Source organism: Pocillopora verrucosa, chromosome 6 (assembly GCF_036669915.1).
Source record: "Pocillopora verrucosa isolate sample1 chromosome 6, ASM3666991v2, whole genome shotgun sequence".
In the NCBI taxonomy this organism is placed as follows: Eukaryota; Metazoa; Cnidaria; class Anthozoa; order Scleractinia; family Pocilloporidae; genus Pocillopora; species Pocillopora verrucosa.
In genome coordinates this window covers 5,481,021-5,488,071 of record NC_089317.1, presented here as the reverse complement: position 1 = coordinate 5,488,071, position 7,051 = coordinate 5,481,021, and positions in this window count along the sequence as shown.

The following is a 7,051-nucleotide window of genomic DNA, read 5'->3' as shown; positions in this document are numbered from 1 at the left end:
CTGATTTCGTGGAAGGGGTTTCCCCTCATAACCATTGAAAGCAAGGGTGACATTCGCTTGCTAATCAAATAACTAAAATTCCACAGCCAAAGACAACTGGCCCTCAATTGTCTTTGATAATTGGCGCTGAATAAGATGCCGATTAATACAGGTTCATACACAGGCCTAATTTGTTCCCTTAAAACCCAACTATCTCTCTCACTTTGGAAGTATCCTATTCTCTATTTTCTTGATCATCTGTGAACACACATTCAACTAATTTACATAGATTTTTGATGGACCGATTTCGTAAAAGGGGGAGGCATTCTTCGAATTTCGAGGTAAGGTCACGCCGCCCAGCTCTTGGTTACTGACCATCAGGATGATGATAGCAATATAATGCTTCCTTTTGGATCACATACAATGACATTCCATTTATTTTCTTTTTAAGGATTACCCAAGAAACATGATCTTTTTTTGCAATTTTTGCAAGCTTCCATCTCGTATATCTCAGAGGCAATCAACATGGGAGCAGATCTTTCAAATGCTGCATTCATTTTTTCACAACCAGGAAGAGACTTTGTCATTCAGACTGGAAATGACGACTGGGAGATCTTTTTTCAGAAGATCTAAAAATTACAGTTCACGGCCACTGTATTCATAAGGGTCCCAAGCAGGCTTCCCGAGGTTTCTGGTATAGTTGCAGATCCCCTGACAGAACATCTGGCCCTGTTATTCGAGACGGTAGACCCAGAACAACACCAGAATGAATAAATGGTTTGCTGGCCCTGCCGTCTGCTGCCTAGAATAATCTTTGTCCTGCTATATCTCGACGGAGAAAAAGATGAAAAAAATTTGTTACTAGCTTGATATTATGGGTGACAAACAACTCCATAATCTATCAGGCAATTTGAGTTTGTTACGTATCAAAATTTATTCAATTTTATCCCGCTGTTAGACACATATCCATAGCCTCTGGCTGGTAATCTTTTGCCTTTCCCACGAAAGGTGTATCGATTTTATTCACAAGTAATGCCTTGCCAAGTCAACAAAATTTGAGAGTAGACTTAAACTTAAGATATTTGAGAGAGAGCAGACAGCTAGGACAATAAATGGCTTTTTATCGATAAACCAAGAAGTTTAAAACTTTTTTTAAAACGTTTATCTATCTTTTCGATTCGGGAGTACTCTGACTCTTCAACATAATAAACAACTTTCCAGTCCAAAACCTTACGGCCAGAAGTCTTACACTTTACTTGTGATATTGATATGTAATCCAAAAGCATGCTTGTTAAGTTAAGGAATAATTTGACGTGGGTATGTCCAAATTCGTAAAACTTCTCTCGCCATGATGTGTGAATTTTCACCAAACACTCCACCACCGTTTGATTGATATGTGCACGTTTTTTTTTTTAACTGAATCTCCAGCTATCACAGTAACTTTACGTTTGTTGATTTATCAAAAATAAAATCAAAAGAACAGAATAGGTAAAAAAGGGTTAGGAAATCAACTGAAACAATTTTTTGATGCCTCCGTACTTCAGTGTTTCCCTTAGCCATTTCACTCCCGAGATCTCATTAGTAATTCTCCTTAGTGTCTGCCATACAATTCTTATGATGTTAGTTCTTAGAATTTGGTACTGAATCAACTAATAATCCCCTAGCTAAAATATTTTTTTTCTCATCACTTGTCTGTTTGATATTGTATTGATTTGGTGAGGAGAAATTCTCTCTTGGTCACTCACGGGAGTTAAAGGGTTAAGTAAGAAAAAGATATGAACCATGCATCATTGCATGCAGGGATTTTCCATACATTTCTCGCGATTAATAATCAAATAAAGTGGAGTAAACAATATAAAAATATGTTTACGCCTCTCCTTTTGCTTAAAGACTTTCTTCACTTTTATTTCGACTTTGGCAACATTCTCGTTGTTGGGTGTCCGAGTAACTTTGTCAGTTTTCCATTGTTTAACCTTCTGTAAAGATGCAATGACGGGGAAAACTAGCTTCTGAGAAGACCAACACAATCAGGAGACACCAAGACTCTTTGTTCTCCTCTACTGTATTTTACTTTCTATGCCTAACTAACTTGTCTCTCTTTTACTCACCCTAGTACACGCTCTTAATTACCCTATTAGTGGGCTTGTGGGTAATGAGCTGACTGTCTTTGCAGAGTTAAATCTCTTGTTCAAACTGGTGAAATGCATTTTTTATACAAGTCCATCCAGCACATCCAAACATGAACACCGACGAACATCATTCTCAAAAATAGTCAGCACAAACTATATTAAACGATAAAATTACCAGTTCGACCTTGCGGGCTTCTGAATCTGATAAGACTCAACGACTGGATTTTTCAAAAACTCAAAATTAAGTCAAGTACACAACACGACCAGTCGAGAAACAAAGTTTCATGTTCGAGTAATTGCACAACTAGAGGAGAAAAACAACACTGAAATCGATCGTGAATCCTTGAAACGTAACACTTCATAACACTCTCTTTTTCCACGGAGGCCTATTCAAAGCGAGGTCGCGTCCAAAATATCCCTGTATTTAATATCAGTATTCAATAATTTAATCTACAAGAGCGGCTTTCCAAACGTAACAATCCGGAACTAAGAAGGCAACTTCCGCTCTGCGTATTGCAAAGAAATTAATTAAACTAGTATTTTTAGCTTGTGTATTTTCCGCTCTAACATGTATAACTAAATGAGACATAACTCCTATATTTAGCTCTCCAAGATTACTCTTAAGCAGACTTTAAGGCCACAAGGGCTACTCCAGCAACAGACAAAAACGTGGTGATACGAACAAAAGCGGATGTGATTTTGTTCCAAAGGTACCTTAGCCAGGGTTTGCGAACACATCGACCGGTTATGTTGCCGATGTCATCCTCGAAAAAGTAATACTCCTAGTCACCCTTTCCTGCCATGACAACAAACTGCCTGCCTGGATGGGTTAAATATGAAAGCGGCATTTCCAAAATCAGCTCCATCTTCTTTTGCAACAAGTATGAAATGGATTAAAAATCTGATACTTGTTCAGTCGTGTTCACTAAGACGTCCTTTTCTTGCATATTTTCGACCTCATCTCCAAGAGGAAGAGAGGTAATTGTTTCCACAGGAATTCTTAGGTCTTCTTTACAATCCTAAAATGATATTGATTTAATCATCAATGGAGGAAAAATCATGAGAGCAAAAGAAAAACTGAAAAACCTCAATCAAATCAACTCACGTGTACCGACAGAATCGGGAGTAGAACTCAGGCGACAACTGCATGCGAGGAAGCGAGCGCTCCCACTCCCCCTAGTTAGGTTCTTAGAAAGTCATAATTAAGAAACACAACAGAAAAATCCTCGAGACAAGCAAGACACCCTCCACGGAAAACAATTGTAACTGCAGGAAAAAAACTAGTGCCCTCTGAAAAACAACTGCCTCACTTCAAGCGTCGTCTACAACGCCAACGTAACAACAGAAAATGACACAACCGGAAAGAATTACATTGGACTAGCTGATGTCGTTACACAACACAAACTTTCTTTTCGGAACAGAAACTATTCGAACAGCACGGAACTATCAAAGCATATTTGGACATTCAAAGACAACAACACCAATTTTACAATTAACTGGAGTATTTTAGCGACCGCCCCGGCCTACAGCAACAAAAGCAAGCGGTGCCACTTGTGCCTCACGGAAAAACTTTATTTAGTTAGAGCTAAGAAGCCGTCTTTATTAAACAAAAGAACAGAACTCATTTCTAAATGTTCTTATTATACGTAATAACATGTGCAGGATGTGGACATAATTATATAGGAGAAACGGGGGATGTCCTGTGAAATAGAGTGACAGTTCATAAACAACAAATTAGAGACCCACACACACGTATGCTGGGAGTCAGCTAGCATATTTATGAATGTGTTGTGGGATTGACCCTTCAGTTCACTATCTTTCCGTTTTACAAGATTCTCAGCCCCTCCGAGGTCATGAGAAAGAACATAGAGAGGTTTGTTATCCGAAATAGAAATCCGTTCTTAATGACTTGAAATTACGCTTATTGCTCGCGCGCGCTTCGAATTACAATAGCCATTATTGTTGTAATTACAATTAGATAAGTGATTAGTAATTTCACGTTTAGAGAGGTGCGTGTAGGCGAAAAATCGAAGAGAAAATCGTAGCGTTTCTTTCTTCAGTCGTTTATTACTTTGGAGATATGCTAAAATCCGTGAATATGGTCTTTTACGGCACAAAACATTCATTAGTCTATAATTTGATTGTTTATCATCATCATTGCTCATTTTAGTAGATTTTAAAGTCACATGCTGCGTGTTGGTTGACATCACCACAAGTTCCAGTTTGCTACAACTTCGGCTTTTTCAGACGAGAAATTCTGTGCTCTCGCTTGAGAGCAAATATCAATAGTTCTATCAGACTAAAAACTGTGCTTCTATTCCGAAAATAAAATTAAAATTGTTGTCCGCCGAAGACTCTCCGTAGGAATTATTCAAGCGCGTTGTTCATGCTGTCTGCTAGATAACAATTTCAGAATAATCTGCAGATCTCTATGATTATTTTCCTGCTTCGATCGTAAAATATCTGCATATTTTTTTCAAGCATTCTATTACTACATATAAATCTACATCTCTCTAGATCGAGTATTGCCAGCGTTTCATTGCGTGACTTGTAAAATTTATTAAGAAGGAGCCAGCAGAATTTTGACCAGTAGGCTTCCTACAAATTTCCCTTAATGAAATCCCAAGACAAAGTCAGTTGTTTTCGAGAGCAAAGACAATAAATATGAAGGAAAAGTGAGAGGCAAATGTCTTTATCTTTTTTTTAGCTTAATAGCAGCTGTACCCTCTCCTGCAGTCTTCGTCTAAATTTTGCAAGGTCCCTCCTTATCTTCTGCCTTGTTCGGTCAGTTTCGACTTCTGAAGGTAGATCATCAGCATCGGCCTCTTCGCCCTCATTCATATTTACAGAGAAGGACCTCGTCAATAAACCAATTTTGTAGCGGCAGATCACCTGCTGAAGTATTGAGCGATTTCCTGCTCTATCAACTGGTCAGTCTTAGACAAAATTTCTGGCTGGTGTCGTCTCTTAAACTCGATATTTGGGAAGTCACATTAGAGGCGGTTGCCTTAAAAGTTTCCACTGTCCAACACACGTCTAGGAGATAATTCTTTGTTTTCTGAGAAAAGGTGGCTGCTTTTTGTGTTTTCCAAAGAGCCCATCCAAAGTCCACCTGGCTAGTTAGGGATTGTTCATCAGAATTTTACCTGAGGTCCGTCCTTGAACGTAGCCATCCCCTATAAAATGGCAAGCCGGTCTTCTTCTTTTTCCTCTTGATCTTATCATAAGCGGATTTTTTTTGTCAGCTTTACTGTGTTTGTCTTTGTTAGGGTGCTTTTGGATGGCATTCAATGACTGAAACGTCGCGATACATTCTTCCTTTTAGCAAGAATATCATCGCTTTCATGTTCTGTCTGTGACGGATTAGATATAGTTCTCGCCGATACGCCGGTTGCTTCAATTTTGCTTTTTCTTCGCGCTGCTGTAAAACAGTTCATACATTGACCGATAAATGAAATATTTTTAAATACCGTTCGGAATTTACCTTTTCTTTTCTGCGTGCAAATCAAGGGTAGACAAAGTTTTTAAAACACTTGACAAGAATTTCATGGGGTTCACCGCGATAATTTTCGTCGGCCAGAGTCAAGACGCACCAAGCTAGGCGACATCGCTCTCGAGTAAAATAATTTTCCAAAAAATATATGTGGCGAGCCTGATGAAACGCACATTTTTTTTCATTATTGTGATCAAAGCCCAGTGATGTACCTTAATGGGTAGTTACGGTATCAAACCATTGATTATGACAGGGTGAGCTAAATTTTTCTGTCGAGGTCGACGTAACTTCACATTAAAAGCGTTTTTGACGGAACAAACTAGTGAGCATCACTGCACGAACTAAGAAAGTAAAAACTTGTACCCATCTCCCACGCGTTTCGTCTGACAAGAGTAGACTTCATCAAGGAGTTTTTCAAGTAGGGTAAATAAGCTTGCTCATATACAAAAAGTAACTAAGTTGTCTCTTATCTATTGAAGCCAGTGGATAGAATTCGCCAGGTGCGCCCACGGTGTTGATATATGTGTGACATTTTCCGTTACATGTACGAGTCCGTGATCCGTTTGAGGGTCACGGATTTAGTGTAAATATTTGACCCCTCAACATCACGTAAAGTCCATAGCTTATAAAGGTCTTAGAACGTTTCATTACACGGATTTGCCTTCTGCGGGTAGAAGGCTAAAAGCGAATTTCTCAGGCGTAATTGCCTTTGATTTCTCAATTGATGTTGTCGCAAACACAGTTTTTGGGAGTCACGAAACAAAAAAACTTATCAGGACCTAGCGTCATGTTCTAATGGAAATAAATAGCAAATATAAATACATTCTCTTGAGAAAAAAAGTTATAAATAACAGGGGTTCTCTGAAACAAATAGTGATAGAAAAGGGTTTCAGTTCTGGTCAATATTGACTTTTCATAGCCTACTTCCAAATCTGAGGGAACGCGCTGAGAGAATAAGAAATATAAATGTGTGATAATGCAAGGCAGAGAAAAAAAATACAAATAAAGAAAAAGGAGCAAACATAGGAACCCGTGTTGCAGCGTGCAGATATCTTTTGAGCCAGACCTACACACCTAAGTCCGACACCACTCAAAGAAACTCGAAAGAGTGCTGTATATAAACTGTCTCGCACGTGCACGCAGGAAAGGCCATGACAATCGGCGAAAAGAAAAGCAAATGCAGATGATATTTGCAGTCAAAAAACAGGAAAATAAGATAACAGAAGGATTAAAATTTTCTAGAAGTATCTTCTTGAAAAAAAAAAAAGATAAACAATTTTTACTTCTCATGAAAGGTCACGCTGTCATGCTACAAATACTACATCTACGTGGAATTTCTTGATGGTGGAAAGTGGAAAGAACATTGTCCAGTCTTATTTTCTGGAAACATGGCGCAGTTAATGAATTTTATGGGGCTATTGATATTTCCTATCAAATAAGGGGGGCAGAG